Genomic DNA, 23,257 nt, shown 5'->3' on the forward strand with positions numbered 1-23,257 from the left:
TAAAGAAACAAATAAATAAAGAGTACAATTATGTACCCACAAAAGACCAACATGTACCAATAAACAATCCTATAATCACAAGGCGATTTTTAGAAAATGAGAGTACTACCTATTTTTCCTGTCTTCCTTCTTCTTTTGCATTGTGTGTATCAATTTGGAATCTCTGTCACTGTCACTGAGGGAGTAGACACAAAGAGTATTGACAGACCAACCGTGAGCAGCAGTAATCATCACTAGTACTGCGGCAAGGATATGATCCCTCAACAGCTTCCCACCCATGAACACCTCCAATTCAGTGGAAGCAATGCAGAGCAGGGACCCAAATCAGTTTACTGCCTTAAATTACTTCAGTGACTGCGCTTTTAGTTCAGTTTATACCTTAAATTATGTACTTTTAGTCATACATCTTGGTGTGTATCTCATACTTTTCAGTATAAAAATGTAATTCTCCTGTATGTCTATTTCTGAGTGCGTTGGATGAGTCTCTGGGGGCGCGTTCATGAACACTTGCATGAATGCAAGGATGGTGAATGTCACTGATAGGAACACCCACAGGCTATATTCTCTATAATAATCACTCATTTTACTGTCTCTATATAGTGCGCTCTCTGAAGAAATAGCATTGACTCTGGAAGAGACAGTGTGAGTGGGGAACCTAATTACCTCTGCCCGATGGACAGAAAATGATCACTGTGAATGTAATAAGGCTTTAACTTGTTTGCCTGAGAAAACGACTTGAAGCTCCCTGCCGTGTTTTGAATTAGAAAACGACAGGTTAAAAACCCACCTGTGTCTCTGACTCAATCACTAATGTGGCGTCACTCCACGTCTCGTCTATGCTGCGTTCCGCCCCGTAGAATTATCTGCATTGGTCACGGGCCTGATTTGAAAACCTTTTTCATGTCAAAGACACCACAGACAGGCTTCAACTACACTTTCATACACTGACTTGCTTTTAATTTGATTGCATTTTATGCCTTTATGAAATACTTCACAGCAGAGAGAATACAGGAAATGAGAGAGATGGGTAATGACATGCAACAAAGCTCCAAGGCCAGACTCAAACCAAAGATGTTGGGATTCATGGTCAGTCCCTTGGTAACCAGGGTGCCCCAATTCTCAAAATCTGTTCTACTTGAATGATTGAGATTTCTAATCAGAAAGTCTCTTTGCAAATTCAAGAGTTCAATTAAGTACTGCACTGGAACATCCTTATGCACCTCTTGGGGTGCCCCAAAGCCTTCCAATTTCCAAATAGGTATTCACTCATGCAAATATATCAGCACAAAAGTTGTACAAAATTTGAACACCACCCATTTTCTCCATGAAACAGACCAGGGTAAAAGGAAGTGAAGTGTTAAAAATAGCAATATCATGGGCAAGCACATTGTGGCTTTTGTGGGGATACAATGCTGTATATGATTCTACTACTTTAATGTCAATGCAAATCTTTTCTTGTATTTTGTTTATTTTTTTTATTTGAAATTAAAATTACAACAACAGACAGTGATGAAATTGAAAAACCCTGAAACCCAAAGGAAAGAGAATCCCAAACAGAGCCATAGAGCAAGTATTAAGGATCCATCATCTGAGTATTATTCCAGGGGAGTCTTTTATGGGTGCTTTAAATTGGGTGATTTCATGACTGCAGCAGTCTATGTAATATAATCACATTAAACTCCCTTAAAGGGCCTCCTAAATTCTCCTTATGTTTGCCTGATCCCTTATCGCAGTAGACCTGAAGTGGAAAACAAACTGCTGTGATTTTTCTGAATAAATCAGTTCTCTGTCAACACAAACAGGGAGGGCATGCCAACCAGATTTCACAAACTGTCGCTGAAACAACTCAATATGCTCAAGAATGAATTCGTACCGAACAACAGTTGTCTGCTTTGACCTTTCCTCCTCACCACAGCTTTTATGCCAGTAGCTATAGCATTACATCCTGTCTGCCTATCTTACTGCTTGAGCACTTAAGGTGTCTACCGCTAATTCCACCTGAGCCCTTAATTACCTCATTAATTTAGGCTGACAGGGTAGGTTAAAACCCCTCTGTGATCCCCAGGCTCCATACATGAACATTAGCCACTGAATGGGAGGCCACAACCCAGTACCCTTTTTTTGAGACCCTTAAGTGTTTAACAAGGTTTATACCTAATCCACAACTTTATCTTTATGGATCTTGGCCTGGTTTTTCAAAAGCAGCTTAATTGTTGATTGGCTTACAGTTGAACCAACATCATCTTAGTACTTGGCTACGATGGAAAGTCTTGTCTGAAAGAGGGCTTTAGGGACATTACAGTACGCCCAATGTGGCAGCTAAGCTATGAAACCATCAGTTGAGGATTTCCACTGTGGCTTTAGCTAAGCCATCTCCCAACTGGATCCATTCAATGAAGACAGCCACTGAAGGACAGACAGTAAGAGAAATACAATGGCTTGAAGCCTCCTGGAGATCCTATCTAGACAGAGCAGTAATAAGGAGAGGGCTGCGTGGAGGGTTATATTGGTCTGGCTGGATGGCATGGAGGAGAAAGGAGGGCCATCACACATGTCCAGCCTTGACTGAAGATGGGATTAGAGAGGGAAACGGGGGAGACAGACAGACAGAGATAGAGAACAGACACAGAGGAAGCGATAGTGAAGGAGAGCAGGAGAGGGTGAATGAGGGAATGGCATAGAGGAAGATTGATGGCTGACTCGTCCTCGGTCAGTGAATTTTTTTTTCCATCTCTCCAGACGAAGCCTTCGTCCAGGAGCCCCCTACCCTGCCATGGAGGAGGGAAACGGGCAGATGGTGAAGATGGAGGAGAAGAGTGAGAGTGATAAAATCACAGAGCAGATAGAAAAAGGAATAGGGTGATGGTCTGCAATAATGATGATTGTGAAAGGTGGAGGGAATGAGGAAATTGGGAGGGAATGGTTGAATTCTTTTTTGCTCAACTATTAGGTAAAGAGAAACATGAGAGATAGTATGAGGAAGTTAAATAAAAGTTTTAAAAAATAGTTTGATTTTAGGAATCCCCTAGTTTGTCTTTTGCTTAAAGGGGAGTAGTTGCCGCTCCTGTCTGTTTTCCTAAACCTTTACTCGGAAATGCACTTAAAAACATTGTGCATGTGAATTGCATTTGGCCACAGCTGGGGCTCTTTGCCACATGTGCAGGACAGAGCAGAAAACTGGGCTAAATGGCACAATTACATCTAATATGTCAAACAGCAATTGTATGTTTTGCCATATTTGTGGCATTCACGCAAGGAAAATCGATTATTCAATTAAACTACAAGAACAGAACAATGAATATGATAATTCTATTGTTGAAACTGACATTATATTCAGTAAGAACGAGTTCACTGTACACTATCTATTAATTGATCATTTTTTACATAATTACATCAGCTCTGCGCTGACTGTTTTTCATTCAGAAAACATATAATGCATGATGCATTCATTGACAAGTTTACAGATTTGGGTGTGCAACTTTAAATATGTAAGGGAAATACTGTACATGCACACAAACAGAAACATGCAAACACATTTCTTCTTCACTATATGCCAACACAACTGTTTCTGCACTGAAAGATGTTTATGCTGTGTTACAGCTGTATGTGTTCCCTGTGCTGTTGCTCCTTTTTTCTCTTCTGTCTCTTGTTCCGCCCATGTCTTCTACACCTGATTAGTCCTCACTGAGGTGCACCTGGAAAACGCCGGGAAAGGAAGTGGTTAAATGCTCCAGGTTGCTGTTGCAGCGAGAGGCTTCTGGTCTGTGGACTGCTGCCTCTCAGCCTGGGATTTTATTAAGTGTTGCTGTTGTCTTTTGACAGTTGTTTATAGTCTTTATTTAGTGTCTTGGTTGTTTTGTATGTCTTTATGTTAATAAATCCCATGGTTTGGATATTTTAAAAGGTGTTGTTAAAGTTTTACTTTGGGTCAATGGTGGAGTGTTGTTCGCCTTATAGGGCCGACTAAGGGCAGGGTGTAACAGCTGCATAACACCACATTAAGCCCGAGACAACAGTTTCAACATGGAGGCACTGTATGGAGTGACTGTAAGTGTGATACAGCTGACTCTCTTATGTTAGCTACAAAAGCAGTGTTTGTAATCACACATGTAACCATGACCTCAGGCTACAAAGGGCTGCACCATAGATCAGCAAAGTCAATGTACCATAAACCATGTATGATGTATAATTCGAGTCTGTTGTTTTGTTCAGCTCCAGTGTACTTTTGGATAAAATGAGCACTTTATTTCCAGCACAAAGAGCTGGATATGGATTTCATTCTCTCAAATCATGTCAGATCGTTTAACTTTGGTGGAGAGTTCATTGATTTGCAAGAATGGGGAGATTTGCCACTTGAGTGACTCTGTCAATTCATTCTTCTGTGCCTGATTTAAAATATATCAATTAATGAAAAAGATAAAATACCATGTCTATGAAAGGACATGATGTAGGTGCAAATTGGAAGCATGTATTGGCACTGTTTGAATATCCCATTATTAAATCATAGTGATGTCACTGTATTTTCAAACGTCATTGTGAAATGAACCAATTCTTATTCTAATGTAAAGGCTCTTATACAATTTATATCTAATTACAGAATTTGTAAAAAACAAACGTTTTTAAGAAAACTCCCCTCAGATGAAGTAATCCCTATCTTGTTACCAAATGTTACCTTCCTTTTGTTGTTTAAATTAAACAAAAACTTTTACAAACATGACCCTGAAACTTGGTTTGAGAAACACCCAACACAAAATACTTAGAGGTGATGGGACGGGTGCAATATATAGAAAAAGATGATAAGAGACATGAAAACTTTTCCTATAGCAACTTTGCTAAACTAGGCCAAAACTAACACAAAGCAACCAATCATACCAATTTCCAACAAATAACTTGATAATACTCAAGGCGACTGTATGAAAGCAGAGATGAGGCCTTGTATGTCCTTGCCATACTGCACCTGCAGGCTCACTTCCCATCCTTTAAAAAGCATTGAATAAACTCTACTGGCAGTTAACAGGTCCATTAAATCAACTACGATTGTGCCGGAGAGCGGAGGGGAGATGTATTACATTTGTGTTATTGGTCAAATATCGCTGGCCTGTGAAGGAAAAAAGGTGATATCCAGCACAGGCCGGGCAAATGGAGAAAAGGGAGGGGGGTATGTTACAGCTATGTCCTTTCTGATAAGTGAGTTTTCTCTTCCCTTCAACCCCCTCCCCACTTTAATAAGAGTTGACACCTATTTGTGACATATGACTGTATCTCTGATTGCCTGGGGCGTGATAGCATCCCGACGCCTTGCTCAGCTGGCGATGGAGGGATAGCGAGAGTGAGCAATGGAGAAATAGAGGGGTTTGTGGCTCAAATGTGCTGGTCACTGCAATACTCTATCTGTGGGAGATATGGAGGCTGTGTGTCTGTCTGCTGTAGCGGGGAGGGGGGCAGAAATTGGAATGTGAGCAGCTCATGTGTTGCTTGCTTTAAGATGTGTTGGATGACATAAGGGAATAGATAGATGGACAGAAAATCGTTGGGTACCTCAGGGAATCCATTTATTCGCATCTCCATTTGCTAGCCGCTGTTACTGCAGACATGTTTCTGCAGGGCAACTTCCTTTAGCTGTGGGATCTCCAGGTGTTCCCAGGCCAGCTGTGAGATAAAATCCCTCCAGTAGGTCTTTGGTCAACCCTGGGCTTCCTTCACAGCTGGCCATGCCCATTATACTTCCAGTGGAAGGTAATCTATATGCCTGATCTACCTCAGTAGGGATCTCTCAAAATAGAAGAGGAGTGGCACAGTTTTACATTCCTCCTGGATTGCAGAGCTCTGTAGACAAGGAAGACTGAAGAAACCTCATCTTTCATGCCTGAATCCATGATCTAATTATCTTCTTTCTTTTCTGCTTTTCGGTCTTTCGGCCAGCGTGAATTTGCAAAAACCATCTTCTACTTTTTTATTACGGTCCTTCGTATGACCCAGCTGTGTGAACATGGCTATCTTGGGCCCCGAGACCAAAAACTGTGTTATTAAAAAACATTGGTGCAGGCGTGTTGTTTCAGGTACTGGTTAGAAGATGAAATACAATCCAAGAAGGCCTTTTTGAGTAATACATCCCTGAGTTTGAAGGCCCATCAGATTGAACACCAAACAGCAGAATCAAAATCCTTCCTCACAGTATCGAGGTTGTTCCCAACATTAAGATCCTGTCCATGAAAATCCAAAACAAGACAAAAGACAAGGCACAACCCTGTCAACACACCGACCTTGAACTATTTGACAAATGCCAAGTATGCAGCGTAACAGACCCCTAAGACGCCATACATCATCTCATACCAAGACAAATGACGGAGCCTAGTTGAGAGCTTTTTTTTTTACTAGTCTGAATTCTAAGATGAGCTTTTATTACATAATCATCATGCACCACCGTCACTGGCACAGGTTGGTTGGCACAGGTCACCCAACCTTTTTGCACATAGTACAAAATACCGAGAGAGGTGGTATTTAAACCCTTAGTATCCATTTAGTATAGTTTCCATGTACGTGCAGCCTTGCAGTGAGAGCAGAGGTTTGACACTGTGGTTTCACAGATCAATGGCCTCTCCTCTGCAGTGTCTCTGGCATGATAAAACATTCCTCACTCAGTATGCTTACTGAGTCTTGGCTACATCTGATGTGCCTGGCTAAGAAGGTCACCAAGGTTAGATAAAAAACAAATGTACAAGTGTATTTTTTATCAATAAATTCAGCTGTACTGACAGTTATAAATGTGGTGGCTATATAAAAGATAAGCATATATTCTATGAATTGTGTAATGGAAGATCTGAATGGATCTCAATGCAAAATAACAATGTGTTTTCCAATCAAATTAAATGGCATGATATAGGCCTCCATATTATCTTAAAAATAAGAACTTCCTTGTACTTCTGAAAAACATTTATACAACATTTTTTGTTGGTCTATTCAACTTCAACAGTCTAACAGTATTTCTGTACACTCTAACATACAGAATCATTTGTCAGTCAGTAAAACCTTTTTGTGCTTCTATAAAAACTTTAAGGATCCCTCCCAGAATATCTAGAGCAACAGAGCCGGCAAAGAACCCATTTCATGTAATAACTTGATGTCATTCCTTTTGATTAACCTTAAACTCTGATAAAGCTTTAAAACTTTGAGTTAATAACCTTTGCAGCTAATGGCGTAAGACTGAATAATGTGAAGTCATCAAGCGTAGTTAAGTCAATGCTGCCTCCTGACCTTACAACCTGTAATGAAATGCATCTGCAGCCTAATGTGACGAGGATTGCTACAATTAATATGAGTGTATTATTTTCTTTGAAGTAAAGCAGAAGGGAAATGCACTGTGTACTGAAATGATTACTGTTGTTGTTGTTGCTTTCCCTGAGGGTATAAAATGTCTTGTGTGCACCATCCTATCTTTAAGAATTATTTCAAAGTCGCCTTTAAAGAAGAATCGTATTTGTCACCCTGATTTATTTAAATTTTTAAACCAAAATCAACAACTTAATTTCAGTTGGGGAAGTGTGCTTCAGTCCACCTAGAGCCATTGTTAATTACAAGTTAATGACTGTTTGTGGAACATTATGAAACCTCTGTGGCAACTGTTCAAAATTACAGGTTCCTGTAATACATCTCGAGACCGATGAAATTGTCATGCTCCTGATTGGGATTCATCAAAGGCTTCTCAATTAGGAGACATCTCCGTTGACACCGGAGAGCTTTTCCATCTAATGAAATACCTCACATTATTGCCCTGCTAGTAAATTATTCAACTAAACTCCTGATGGGGGGGTGGATGGTGGTGGATGGCAAGACATAAAGAGAAAAAAATAAAATAAAATAAAAATGAAAGGAGTCTCCTCATCATTTTCAATTCATCACCTTTCTTCCATATTGCCCTCCAGATCACAGAGAATATTCACCTAATCAGATTTATGATTTATCCCATTTAAATTCAGTCGACTTTCTCAAACGCTGAGAGGTAGTGGGTGGAGGAAGAGAGACTGTGAAGGAAAGACAGAGAGAGAAGCAATTTATAATCTACAGAAGAAAGACACCTAGTGTGGGTGACCTCTATTTTAATGAATAAAGATTGGCTCTTTATATATCCCACTATTGTGCCATTTCTAATGAGCATAAATTATTAACAGTTAGTGTCTCAGGCTCAAAAATCACTGGGCAGCTTCTCCTGATATATGTCGTATTATAGTCAAAATATGTGGATTTCAAAATGAGTAATGGTACTGAAGGGGCACAACTATAAGACTATTATGCTATATACAACTTATGAGCATTTTAGTCCATGGTTATGTTATGTTGTATGGACTGTGCTGGAGGACAAACATGTGAAAGCTCATTCTATATTTTCTTATTGCCTCATGAATATAAAGCGCAATTATTGTGATTGTACAGTACATGCAGTCGTATGTATGTATGGCTGGATATCGCTAGGACTAAATGAAAAAATGTGATTTGGGTGAATGAAGGAAATGTTGAATGAGCAACAGAGATTGCTCTATATCAACAAAACTTCTTCAAGCTCAGACAAGTTTATTAAAATATCACCAAACAAATACAAAAAAAGAAAAATGTTATCTGTCTGTGATTTAATAAATCACAAGCATACTTGATATTCCAGTGTAATGGCTGTGCTTGATTTATCACTCCATTCAATTTATTTTCACTGATAATTTCCTAATATCTGTGAACAAATTAATTAACATGTGCTTGCAATTCAATAAAATGTGTTTTCATTCATTTTTAAAGATTTCCTCCACTCATCGTAATTAGTTTAACCTGACTGCATTGATTAATTTGGTTTTATTAGCTTAATATTGTGTTGAATAAAGCTACATTACATTTACTATAACTGATTGCAATTTTTTGATAATTTATTATGAACAGACAACGCTAAAAAATTGACTTATCACAACACTGCTCACTTGTAAAGTTTGAAAAATAGTATTTTAAAGGTAACCTGTGGTTATACTACTGACTACTACATACTACTGACTAAAAGTTTGGATATCTCAACCTCTGCTACACTGATTTTTATCATTCTTCTTTAAAATCCATCTGTCACAAGTCTGCCAACTTTATAGAGGAGCAATAGCAATAGCAATAAATAGCTGGAGTACCTCTTTAACTAAGTACAATTGGGGCTACCAAGGAAAAATCATCTACAGTATATAAAGAATTTCTATACTCATAAATCTAATTTCTACAGTGAATCAAATCCAGTCTGCAGGACAAGTGCAGAGATTTCCAGCTAATGTGAAAGGGTTCAGAGGTGAAGTTTATGTTGAGCCTAAGCAAATTATTCCAAAGCCGTAGCAGACAAGGGTAGCTACTGAACTCTGATCCATTTTGTGCACAATGAAGTGGACGGGTCTGAGGAGTAGCCCAGGAGGGATCCCTTCAGTGACAAGGCGTATAATTCCACATTGCATAATCTGCCCTCAAGTATAAGAGCAGACAAAGAAAGAGGAGCTTAGTATTTTAAATGAGATGAAACAGCAAGAGGTAAGAATGTGACTCACAGGTGACGCGGGCGTTTGATATAGAGAATCACACCCATGCTTTACTGAAGGCCAGCACATACAGCACACAGGTGCCACCCCTACAACCAGGATTTGAAATAGAAGGGCTTTTTCACTGTGACCTTTGTAATTCTATACTGATGGGAAACACGGCTGAGAGTTGAAGTCTCTGCAGACCCTGCAGTACATCGAAATCCACTCCACATTTTCTGCCCTGCCTCAGTTGCAGAGGTCTCACAGGGTTTCCAAATACATGAGTTTGGTTCACTTCTGTCATACAGATCACAAACTTATTTCTCCAACTCCTAGCCTTCCACTAGCCAAAAAAAAAACTATCCTAAAAGTACCGTGTAATGCTTTTTCCACTTATAGACTTGCAATCAGTGATCAATGACTGAAGAACACAATTTATCCACTCTTCCATTAATGAATTTCACAATGAAAGATAAGAAAATGTGCTTTCATAATGGACCAGGAGAACTCACTGCAAACATATGAATAAACCCAAATTTTTATAGTGGAATACTAATGTTGCCACATAGTTACATTGTTTTAGTGTTAGGGCTGGTATATTTAACAGGAACAACATATAACTGGATGAACACCATGCTGTATATCTGCAGCATGTGTCAAGAGGAACATGCCAGACAAATACTCCCCATGTACAATAATGATTATAGCCAGCTAAAGCTATAAAGCCATCTTTTATGTTTAGAAGGGAGGAAAACCAATATGATCAGATTAGATCCTGTTTTCCATTCTGCCTACAGCCAATCTGTGATACGCTACTTTATTTTACAGATAAAATGTACACTGACACAGCCATACCATCACAGAAACACACACACACACACATATCTGAACTATCACTGATGGATCTGCTATGGATCTGCTGGTCTCTAATGTAATGGACAGGTGGTTAACAGGATGTATCTATGTAACCTTGACTCATGTGTTCACTTTACACACATAAGCACATTTGTAGATCCTGACAGCGCAACGAGCCTTGAAGTGATAGTGGTTTGACCCCAGCAGGTTATTTGTGCAAGTCTCTTAATGATTCAATGTACTCTCTGACCCCACTTTCCCTTTTATCAAATAGAGCAAGCTGAGATGATGAACTGCTTGGTTTGCCTGTCAATCTTTACTCATGATCTTAAGCAATGAGATCTTAAAGACACAAAATACACATGGTTAAAGGATTTCTACCACTTCTGGTAAAGATTATATTCACAAATTTAAAGTTGGGCATACAGCTTTAGAACAATGATATCAAACTTTTCAAACAAAGTTAAGTATTTCTTCTAGAATCATACACTGGCACAGCATTGCTAAAGATTAGTATAGAAAGATAGTATATTTTCAGAGTGGCACAGCATGACAGAAATCTGTTTTCCGAGTTCTAAATTGGATTAGCGAAATGTTCTCCCACTGAGTGTGGAAAGAGGAGCAGGCGTGTGGAAAATGTTCTTCACTAAGAGGAATCTTCTGGGCGACACAAATCCTGCTGAAAGGCGTAGCTGCCTTTATTCTTGGCCACCGTGCACGGATGACAAGCCTAAACGCAGACAAATTCACACACAAAAATGCACACACAGGGACATACAGTAGGTGCTGTACATGGAGGCAAAAAAGGCAAACACAGACAATGACAGAGGAACGTGACTGAACATGCACACACAAACCATGAAATATCAAACTTGAATTTACACACGCACGGCTGGGCTCCCTCACAATGAAAAGGGTGTGAAATGAGTCCAGGGCATGTTGCACTGTGGGAAGGCTTTTAACACATGCCTGGACACCAGCGAGTGGTCACGGACCCTTCCTGTGAGCTGGTCGACGCTGCTTGTGAGGCTTGTGGAAAACAATTAGCTGCGTCATCTCTCACTCTGAGCCGAGTCTCACTAGAGTTTAGTTGTGGGCAGAATCTCTGAGCTCTACAGGGAGCTAAACTTAGGTTAGTCTTCAGCTATTCCTGGATTTGTCATCTACCCTGACTAAATATTTCAGCCGGCACTGGATGCTCTGTTTTGTCAGTGTTTGTGTTGTCAGCAACTAAATAAATAATTAAGCTAGGCAAAGGGCCCAGACTTCTATTTTAAAATAACTAGAAGGAATTTTAGTGTGTTTGCTCCAACATGAGTAAGTGTCTACAGCCATGCTAGCAGCTCTGTGAGGCTGTACTTAGTGGAGCACAGTGGTGCTTTGAACTAAATACTAACAGTAGCATGCTAACATGCTCACAATGACAATACTAACATGTTGATGCTAAGCAGGTATAATGTTTACCATTTCACCATCTTAGTTTAGTGTGTAAGCATGCTAATATTTGATAATTAGCACTAAACACAAAGTACAGCTGAGAGAGTATCATTAGTTTTGCAGGGATTTGGTCATAAAACAAAGTATTAGACAAATGAAAATTTTGACCTGATGATGGCGCTAGATGAAAAGTCAGGAGGTCACCAAAGTTATGACCAAAGTCTTCCTGTGGCGGACATTACTGTCTGGATGGCAATCCATCCAATAGTTGCCAACATACAGTACCAGTCAAAAGTTTGGACACACCTTCCCAAACTTTTGACTGCTACTGTATTGGAAGCCCCACTCCAGCCAGTATTACTTCCTGTTTATTGGTTAGCAATCTTTCTCAAACAGAGAATGGGGGTGTGGTCACCCATGAACACACATCATCAAAAATCTGCAGCCAAAGACAGATGGAGTAGTTTTTTTCATTAGTTAGTTACTATAATAATGATTTTTTAATAAAAAAAATAAAGAAATTGATTTGGTGAGGTTGTTTATATGATTATATCAGACCAATGCTAGTTCAGCAATAATTCTAATGTAACTCACCTCATAAATGGTCACATAGTTTAGTAATTAATGTTACACAACTGCGTTTGCACTGCAATGTGTTTCAGGAATGACACATGAGACGCAATGTTTGCTAAAAAGAAAGTTGGCAAAGAGGCTGTGATGAGCCCTACTAACCCGACGTCTTCATAAAAAAGCAGAATATCGAGTTATAACCAACCAGTCTGATGTGTGTAGAGGTGTGTGTCGTTATACTGTTGCATCCTGGTGTCATCAGGTGATTTAATGGTAAACAGGTGAAGGTAAACAGTGAACAGCCGTGTGTAACGGTACTGTGCTCTTGTGCAGCACTTCTCAGAGGCTGCGGATTTATCAACATAGTCCTGCTTCCTTCAGATGCTGCAGGGATTTAATGAACTGAAGGAGAAGCTTTTCATACAGTATAAAGCAGCTGTGGACAGCAGATACTATAACAATCACCTACATTCATTTACAGATCAATACAGACTCATTTACTGACTTACCTGTTTTAACCACATTAAACATTATTTTCTGTGCCAATTTTGGTTGGACAGTGTTTCATTAAAATACATTATTTATATTTTAAGCATTAATCCGTTGTTGCAGCACCACGTCTGCAGCAAATAGCCTATTTAGTTTGAAACACAGGCGCCTGATACTGTATCAGTGGCCTATGTGACACTCACAAAAACAAAGGGATTTTATGAGGATGATGTATGACTGTAGCGTTCCACTAATCCACCATCGATTTCTCTTAGCAACGCTTAAATTTTTGAATGTTGAGCACAAAATTAAGTTATTTATTTATTCATTATTTTATTTATTTAAAAATATTTGGCAAACAGTGTGGCTAATCAACATTGTCAGGAAATGACTCAGAAAAATATGTAATATCTTAAAAATGCCAAAATATATTGTGGGGGTTTTAACTCACAACCATAAATATCTACCTCATGGTGGCTAGGGGAAATGTCAAAGGAAGTCAGTAGAATACATTGTGTGCAAACTATTTACAAGGGGTTATGTCCAGGACTACGTCTTGGCCAGTCTTTATGCTAAGCTAAGCCAGCCTGCTGCTGGCTGTAACTTCATACTGAACAGACATTTATGAGAGTGGTATTGATCTTCTCCTTTAAGTATCAGTTAGAACGCAAACAAGTGCATTTCCCAAAATGTCAAACTATTCCATTAATATCAAAATATTGCTTAATGCAGGTTTAAAATGTTTGAATAGCTACATTTGCTATTTTATTACTCAATATATGTATAATTTGTTTGATAAATGGTTTGTTAATTTGTTTGTTTGTTAAATAGTTCCATGTTCCATGTTCCACTGTATTTGTTGTTCTATGTACATTACCAGTCAAAGGTTTGGACTGTTAATAGGCTACTATTATGTTAATATTATATTAATACTATTGTTAGATATATGAATTGTCTGAGATTTTCTGCATTCAGTTTTATTTTGTATCACCATCTTAGTTTAGTGTGTAAGCATGCTAATATTTGATAATTAGCACTAAACACAAAGTACAGCTGAGAGAGTATCATTAGTTTTGCAGGGATTTGGTAGCATGCTAATTTTCTGCATTCAGTTTTATTTTGTATCACCATCTTAGTTTAGTGTGTAAGCATGCTAATATTTGATAATTTAGTGTGTAAGCATGCTAATATTTGATAATTAGCAATAAACCAATGTGGCGTTGGTTTATTCTTTGTCACTATATTCAATATGATCTATGTACCCTCTGTATAATTTAGTTTTCTTCATTTGATATTTATAATTCAATATAACTTTGGACTACTTTATTAATACTAGTATAATTTACTCAATATATCATTAGATTTATATATAGTTTGATATACTGCTCATTGATATATTCAGTATTTTTTAATGTACTGTTTCATAAATGATGTTGTAGTAGCACCTGCAGCAAGTTTTACGGTGCATGAATGGCATAATGAAACATATAATTCCATCATCGTGTGTCCATCTGAGATATTGTGCATGATGTCGATGTGAATATCATGCAATTGTTGTACTGCCTTTGGTTAATCAGTGTAATTTGTAAAATGCCACAAGGAAAGAAATGACACTCATCCCCCCTCCACCCAAGCAAAATGTTATTAAAATCCAATCACTGGCATCCGAGATATTGTGTGTGACATTTGGATGGACCGATGATGGTCGATCCATAGTCTCTCACCTGATTTCATTGTTGGGGACAATTACAAAGTTGCACTAATCTCATTTCATGTCTTGGTTTATTGCGTGATAGCTAGGTTTATCAACTGCTAGGTGTCCTTGAGGAATGTTTTTAACATTTACCTCTGAAAACAACAATCGTGAGAGTCCACTCGGCTTACTCATTGCCTGAAAATACCTCCCTCATGTGTGAAACCAAACACGCAGCTCACAGCACTGAAGTTTAAGCAATTCAGAATCACCTTTGTTGTGTGAAGGTTATTGACTCATCCCTAAGATCAATGTGACAGTTTTCGTCTGCACAATAAAAACGGCCTGCCTTATGATTCACTTAGCAGACGTGTTGGTTTGCAACTACTGAACAGCTAGAAAGAAGCTCATTCAGGGCTCGAATGAAACCAGCAAAGGTGAACCTTGAAAATAAAGTGCATAAACAGAGATTTCACACAAATACATCAAACTGTATTCTTCTTAAAATCTTAAGGAGTTACACAATGAAAAGTTAGTAAGTCCTATGTGCATTTGTTTCATGGTTTGGCTCCAAAACACTGTTACATTTGATATAAGATGATACAGTAACTTAATTCAAATGATGACAGTGAATTCATTTTCAAAAAAATTGTCAGTTGTAATGGTTTAAATGGTTTTAAAATTATAGTGCTTTTGGTAAACCTTTTAATGTCAGCTAACGGAATTTTGAAGAGGGCAATGGCACATTAGTTTTCATACAAATTGGTTGTTTTTTTGAAGTTTAATTTAGTTTTACTTAGTTTGAATTTTATTCAAGTTTTCAGAATTTATAACAAATAAAAAAAAACTTATCTGCAATTCTATACACTCAGGACTTTTGTGGTTACAGTCTTGTGGCTAATGCTAGGTAGAGTTAGCTAACCTTAGCTAGATTGATTGATTGAGCGTCATTTTTAAAAAAAAATTGTACTTGTGGTTTTTTGACACTGATGTTTTCAGCATGTCACAGATAAACATTCTTATGGCTTTATGTAAAGTAATGCAAAACGTGAACAACTTGTACCTTGCTAGTAGATGCATTTGTTGCTTTCTGCTTTTGGTTCTGTTCTGGTCACTCTCAGTCAGGCCTCAAAAGAGCTCAGGTTTGCTCCAAAACAGAAGCAAACAACAAACAATGCACAGGCATGCAGTTTTGTATGCTACAACTTGTGTCAGTGTATGCAGAGTTCAGACAGATCCATGTGGCTACACGGACACATACAGTACAGTACAGCCTGCAATGAAGCTAGTTCACTTAGGCTTGCAATGTAATATTCCTGTTGCGAAAATAGACCTACGTACTGTGCAATGATCAATCAAACTCTATTAGGGTTCTCTGTGTTTATTTCTGTAAATATATAGCTGTGACAGCACTGAGGTGTAAAGAATGGAGTGCGCATTTTGGAGTGAATGAGAACAAGTGAGGCAAAGGTCTGAGTTGATAATCAAATTCTGATTCACCACACTGCAGTTGAAGTGCTTCAAAATTGGCATGAAACCTTTTTATCTGCCTCTTTCAACTAATTCCCTCTTAGAAACAGATATCTGTCCAAAAAATGGAAAATATAAAAATGAAGTTGTCAAAAGCTAAAGTCCAAAGCCAAAACTTTGCTGTTTGAGCCTTGGTAGGGGTTTGGTCTCTCTATTAGTCAGCACAGTTTAAGGAACACGTCAGTTTCCTTGAATAATGCTTTACTTAGACTAACTAAGGGAACTAATGGTGCATTAGTATTAAATGAGACACACTGGAACAAGAAACAACCTGGTAGAGTCTAGATTTAACAAAGAAGCAAAAAAGAATTAATTCATATGAATGCATGTAGTAATAAGAATGTTTATCCCCTTAGGGAAAACAGTTAATGATCTATGCTAACACACAAAGCACAGATTGCACTTCTGCCAACACTGATTCTTCACTGATCTTTATTCTCACAGGAGATGTGGGTAGTGACTAAGAACGAATGGCTGTTTCTCATAATTTCAGAAATCTCTGTTTTTACTAAATAAGATTTAGTTTATTCTTATTTAAACTTGTGCAAAAATGTATTCATATGTGCATTATCAACTACACACCATCAAACCCAGTCACTTTAGTCTTCCCAGCCTTCTTTGCTAAAAGTAGACTTTGCCGAAATTGCAAAGGTACTCAGGCACCAGGATGGTACTGGATATAGAGACAAGGACTGTACTTCAATAGTAAGACCCAGGTTGTGGCTTCAATGAAGGCAAGCATCTTATCTGCTCAAGTGTCCTTAAGCAAGACACTGAGGTGTACAATAAGTGAGAATTTATTTTTATAGTTATTGAAATAAATTATTTCTATATTAAAGCTTTCTATATTCTAAAGCTCAAAAGACTGAGGAGCGAGTTTAATGTTTCTTTAATGAAAAAACAAATAAATACTGTAGTCACTTTTCTTTTCTATATCATTATTATAAATGGATTCATGGATAAGGACTTTCAAATTAAATTTCTGTTTGAGAGATTTAACTGGGCTTGCACTTGAATATCCTAAAATATCCTCGGTGCTGCTCCAAGAGCTCCAAGTCTATTAAACTTCAGACTTAGCAGGGCCTGTCTGACAGTGGAGGGCAGGTGGATTTTAAACCTCTCTATAACCCTGTCAATGAGCAACTTCACTTCACTGTGTGTGTGTTTGTGTGTGTGTGTGTGTGTGTGTGTGTGTGTGTGTGTGTGTGTGTGTGTGTGTGTGAGAGAGAGAGAGAGAGAGAGAGAGAGAGAGAGAGAGAGAGAGTGTGTGTGTAGGTGTGTGTGCAAACTAGTTCCCATGTGCCAAGTGTGTGTGCGCATGACTCACCTCCAGTGATGGTCTGGGATTGCAGAAAAAGAAAGACAGGGTTGGAGGTTAATCTGAGGTTGGTACAGTTCATCAGATTCCTGAAGTGATGTGCGGCAGCAGCAGGAGCAGGCAGGTAGAGTCTAGAGAGCTGAATACAGAACTGCAGCATCAACAACACAAACTAATAGTAGGTATCCTCACTTTGCGAAAAGGTAAACAAAAATATGAGACATTTCTGACAGTCGGAGATATCATTAATGTCGTACCCGCCACTATGTTCCCATTCAAAAAGCCTTTTTCAAATAAGTATATGGCAAGAACGCAATATTAATGATTTGACAGTTTCTGCACAAACGAAAACCAAATCCAACGTATAGACTGTAATATGCAGCTACGGCATTGTTTACTCATTGTGTTTATTTCAGCAATTTCAGCTCTGAAAGTGTTTATCTTATAATCTGGACAAAGAAGAAGAGCAAGCAAAAGAGAAAGTAAGATTCAAAATGAATTTTTAGTTGAGTGATTACTAAATGACAAGAAGTAAAGTCACTTATTAATGTTACAATATCAGCAGTATACTTTCAGTAGAAAACCTTGTACAGCATTAACTTGTAGGTATAAAAAGCATTGGAACGCAGCTCAAACACTGTCAGCTTTGTGTGGCATTTTGTTGAGAGGGCATGCAGTGTTGACAGTGACGGTAGAAAATGCAAAAAGCTATTCAGATTAAGAATGCTAAGCCTCCAGAGGCACAGCCTCTTCTGCCTCCATATGAAAAGACCCGGAGTGAGACCTGGCATACACTCTGTTGGATTACAGGGAAAAATGCCTTCCATCAAAAAAATGATTACAGCACCTCTTAGCCAATGTGCATGCAATGAGAAAGCTGAATGGATGAATAATTATAGCAAGGAGAAGCCGGAAGGAAGGTGAGGCAGAGAAAGAAAACAGAGGGAAGGGGGAGGTTGAAGGGGTGGTAGGTTTGTGAAACAGGTATTTAAAATCTGACATTCAGGAATAGTGCCGTATTCATGAACTGTATGGTTAGATATGATTTTGTCTCACAATAATGCATGCAGTGATCAGTATATTTCCTTTTCATACTCACCCCAAAGGGCCTTTGAAGAATCTGAAAAGAAGAGGCAGGGTGAGTAAGTTTTACAAACAACAAAAAGTCTTTTCATCACAAAACAGGCTCTATGAATACACTGAAGCCTATTTACAAAGAGATCAATGGAGCGTTCAAATAATTCAGAAAATGTTGATGAATAGACGAACAAGTCTCATATTGAATTAAGATTTTTCTTCATTTTTATGTTTTGTTTACTTTCGGGTGGAATTGGTGCAATAAGGCGCTCCAGATTCAATGCAATTCAGTTTACAAAGGGAGCTCGATTTTATTGATTTCATTCTGTGTAAAATAAATAGCACCTCCTAACACCCACCATGCCGTTCACATTATGTTGAATGTAGGAGTGAATTGGGAATGGCGCGAGAGGTCCTCAGGTGTTTAATGTCAAGGCCAGATTCTACAGTACCACGGAGGGCAATTCCAAATTTAACATCATTTGTAAAGATTCAATACTGCTACCATAAATCAACAGAAGGGTCTAATGTCAATGACTAACTACTATGTCTCATCTTGGAACTATTAATACTTTTTTTCCAATCTTTGGTCATGTTGATTGGGGGGTATTTACTGGTTCCATCAAAAAGTACATATTTCACTCCAGCTATGTCTTTTGTCAACTAGCCAAGGAAAAAAATCACTTTTTATGCATGGTGGAGTGATTGGCTGTATCTTTATTTGTTTGTTTGTTCTATTGGCAAGCAGAGAACCAATTGGAGCCATTGGACTACTCTGAAAGACTCAATCCAAGATCACAGCAAAGATTGGAAGGCTGACTACAGACAACAAACATAATGTGACAGTTGGAATGGTCCATTTCAGGTAATATGGAATTTTAACTTAACACTCCCCGAATATCTTGTTTTTGTCAACTCCCTGTGGTTTTACTTCTCAGTTTGCTGCTGTGATGTATGTACCCAAACTTGCTGGGTGTGGCTTGAAACTTTCCACCAGCAAGGGCAGTGAAATACTGCGTTTCAGCCTGGTTTTGACTTACTGTTTGAATAGCTGTGGAGTGCATAACACATAAAAGTCAACAGTGGAGCCCAGCCAGTGATGAATTTGTAAGGCTGATACCAATACTGATATTTGAAGGTTTGATAATGATAACAATATATCAGTTGATATTTTTTGCTTTTTGTCCTTTTGTTTTTTTACATAAACAAACAACATTGTATTATTTTTTGATAATTAAAGAATTGTGAGCAGTGTATGTACTGGTGGATGAACTTTGTGATGAAGTTAGTGTTTCTGAATGACCTCAAACTACAATATATTTGACATTTTTCATAAACATAAACACTGATAAACATTGTACCTGCAATAAGCTACATCAGCTGATGTATCAGCCTGGCCAATTTATCACTGTAGTTCTTTTGTGACTTTTGTGATTTTTGGGGGGGTGACTGGTGAGTTTATGTAATTACTCCATCTGCAAATTAATGCTTACTTGGTACAAAATGAGCCCTTATAAAATGTATGCCCAATTAAAAACAAAGAAATGCAGCTACAACAAGTAATGACTTGGGTTGTAACAACTATGAGTGCATTTGTTGCGATATGAATACCACACATATTCAATCATTTTCCAACCACTAAACATGCAGAGTGCACCTCAAAGGACAGGAAGTGCACTTCCAGGCTGCTGCGCATGTTTGATGAATAACACGCACGACTCCAGACTCACAATGTATGAGAAATTAGATGCAAAATGCTCAGTAAATCTGGCAGTGTGAGTTTATGTCAGCAAGTAGTATCTATACAATTGTATTACATAATGTTGCTATAGAGAGTAGCATCCCCTGACAATTTCCTCGATAAAAAAGTCAAATTATTACTTTAAAAACATGAAACATAAAGTTGAAGGCCATTCATACTGTGTTAGCAAAGGGCAATCAATACAACACTACTGACTTGAGCCAAGTCCACTGCCGGGTGTGAAGGTTGTTTGCTTACTCAAAACATGACTCAGGGTCTAAATGAGGAATTGAGTTACTTCAAGTGCTTTAGGTATGTTCCATATGGTAAACAAAAAAAGCTTTTTGAACAGTCCACCCTTACCAGCTGGGGGCTGCATCTTCAAAAGACTGCCAGCATTGGGGCAACATTCTGCAGGGCAAGAAAATACCAGAACATCTTACACTCTCAACATCAAAATGCAACAAATGAAAGGCATGAAATTCTCTCTGAGAGGAGTGCCAACACTGACAGACCACACCATCAGGTGAGGGTGCAGCCAAGCTATGTATGACTGGTAAATACAGCTCCACTTCTCTGTCTGATCTAACTCTTTCAAGCAAAAATATTGTTTTTCTTTGTTTTAATACTCTTCCTCTCCTCAAAACACACCTCCATTCTACACAAACTGCTTCTTTTCTCACTTTCATTACCTCCAACACAAATTCCTCCTGCTTTTCTTTTTTATATCAATCTCACGCTCCTCACACTCCTCTCTCATCTGTTTCTCTCTCCCCTGCTTGCTACAGTGTTTTGCCACGGCAGTTACCTTTTCCCCTGTAGGGCTGTGTGTCTGCTGTAATGAATTGTACTTAATTGCCAACTGGGACCCACAGCCTTAAATATAATTCTCAGGACACTTAACCTGGGTCACTATGAATGATAAACACACCTTAATAAATGGGCTTGGGCTCGAAGCAGAGAAGAAAACCATTTCTCTCTTAGGTCCAACCACAGCACAGGTAGGCAAACACACAATATACTGTAAATGATCAGGGCAATTATTAGTATTTTTAAATGAATCACAGCTTCCTGCAACATATTTTAAGGGCAAATGAGACTATAAATTCTATCCTGTTGGTGAGCCTTATTATAAGATGATATTAAATATAAACAAATGAAAAAGTACATAATGGGCTTTTTACAACCCTGCTTTCTTTTTGCATGCTCTTTTATCAACTTGATATCAATTGACCATTTTTGCTACCACCTCCCCCAAACAGCAATTGTTCAATCATGGCTAAATGCACAGAAGGCCTGTAAGCTTTGGATTTATCCACATGCTTAAGTGTTATGCATGGGGCTAGCAATAGCAATACTTGCTATCTGAAGAGTTTGGAGAGTTTTGTGTTTTGTTTTTTTTGGGGGGGGGGGTTGCATTTACAAAAGCAAAAATATACAAGAAAAAGTGTAAGGAATGGTATACACAATGTATCTGTCTGCTCTAATATAAGCCCTAACAATAGGCGTTTTTCACAGAAGACATTTTGACATGTCACAGTAGGAGAAGCACAAAAAAATAACCGTAACTTGCTCTATCCTGCAATACAAAAGTAACGGTGTTCCTTTGTTTCCATTTTTAGTCCTTGAAGATGGGAGGAAAGAACAGTTTGTGGATCCTACTTGTTGCCATTTTTAGCCTTTAACCTTTTAACTCATCATCCGTAGTCATCAAATGCATATTACAGTTAGTTGGAGACATTAAGAAGTCAGCTAAAAGCAACCAACTTTCAACCAACTCACATAGTTATGGGCAATACTGTCACTAAATAAACATTGATTAGCTAGTCAGCAAGCTAGCTGAAAAATCTCTAAGTGACAAAAATAACCAAAAAAAGCATACTTTTCTCTACATCTGTCTGAAATTAAGAACACATTGTTTCAACACTTGCGGCATATTTCAAATGGAAATCTGCTACTATTTTCACTGTAAAATGCACTCGTGCCATGCTACATTGGAAAGCTCCAAAAGGCCATAGCAACAGTAACTAAGGGGAGCAGGGCTTAGCAGGGCAATTATGAAAATTTAGGGATTCAAATTCCCCAGTTTGAAGTTGGCGCTGTCACTATTGTTAAAAGAAACCAAAGTCTATACTATGTGTTTCCTTTTTGTATATCCAACAAAATCCCCCCCTCATACAGCTGTGGGGATGTCCACCCTGTGTCTGTGGCCAGGAGATTGACTTTACTGGTTATGACACTCATGCATAATAGAAAGCACACAGGGCCCGGAGGAACTGAGGAGCATAGAAAAGAGGCACTGGGAGCAGTTAAGGTGTCTGGCCAATAGGACCACCTCCCACTTCCCGCTCATCCCCTCCCACCAATTCTCCCTCCATCTCAATCTGACACATGCTGCAAATGCAAAGCCAGATCAAAGTTAGTGTAGCCCTTATGAATAAAAGAGTACAACCCATCTGTGCAGCTGCAGAAAGAGAGGTTCTATGTGCAAAAAAAAGCAAAGCATTGGGTTGTGGGATGGCCACACTGGCGCCATGGACCTCAGCCCCTGCGGGACCGAAAACACAGGTCCTGCCATTTCTCTTGGCAACCAGTGCTAGAATCAATTGCTTGTGAAAATACATGAAAAAGACCATTCTGATTTAATGAAGTGATAATGATGATGACATTAAAAACAGACAGGGAGATTGAGCGAATTCCAGCACATGAACTACACGGATTGAGTGGTGAAAATTGTTTTTTGAACTTTAGGAAATGGCTGCATTACCAAGAAGGTAGTGCAAAACTCTTAATTTTATCCCATATAATGACAGGTCACAGCTAAGTATGTATACATGAGTGGATGTCCACATATCAGATGTAAGACTCACTGCTGTTGCCTTTTGAACATCAGACTTACTTTTTTATTTATACTTATTTTACTTATTTATACTTAGTACTTCTTTTCCACATTTTTCAAATCCTGGCCTAGCTGTAAGAATACAAGTGAGCTTTATGGAGATACACCCTAAGTCCCA

The 23,257-nt window shown here is 38.5% G+C and overlaps 1 long non-coding RNA gene across 4 annotated transcripts in view; it reads right to left on the reverse strand.

The window, feature by feature from the left end:
* LOC137175872 (uncharacterized) overlaps positions 1-21,260 on the reverse strand; it is a 159,778-nt gene extending 138,518 nt beyond the window's left edge. For all 4 annotated transcript variants that reach the window (XR_010925736.1, XR_010925733.1, XR_010925735.1 and 1 more), the window contains exons 1-4: positions 21,172-21,260; positions 20,604-20,651; positions 18,522-18,542; positions 17,432-17,561 (exon numbers count right to left, since the gene is read on the reverse strand). This is a non-coding gene — a long non-coding RNA (uncharacterized lncRNA). The remainder of the gene's footprint in view (positions 1-17,431; positions 17,562-18,521; positions 18,543-20,603; positions 20,652-21,171) is intronic.
* Positions 21,261-23,257: the final 1,997 nt, after the last annotated feature.

The sequence above is a fragment of the Thunnus thynnus genome, chromosome 23 (assembly GCF_963924715.1).
Source record: "Thunnus thynnus chromosome 23, fThuThy2.1, whole genome shotgun sequence".
NCBI lineage: Eukaryota > Metazoa > Chordata > Actinopteri > Scombriformes > Scombridae > Thunnus > Thunnus thynnus.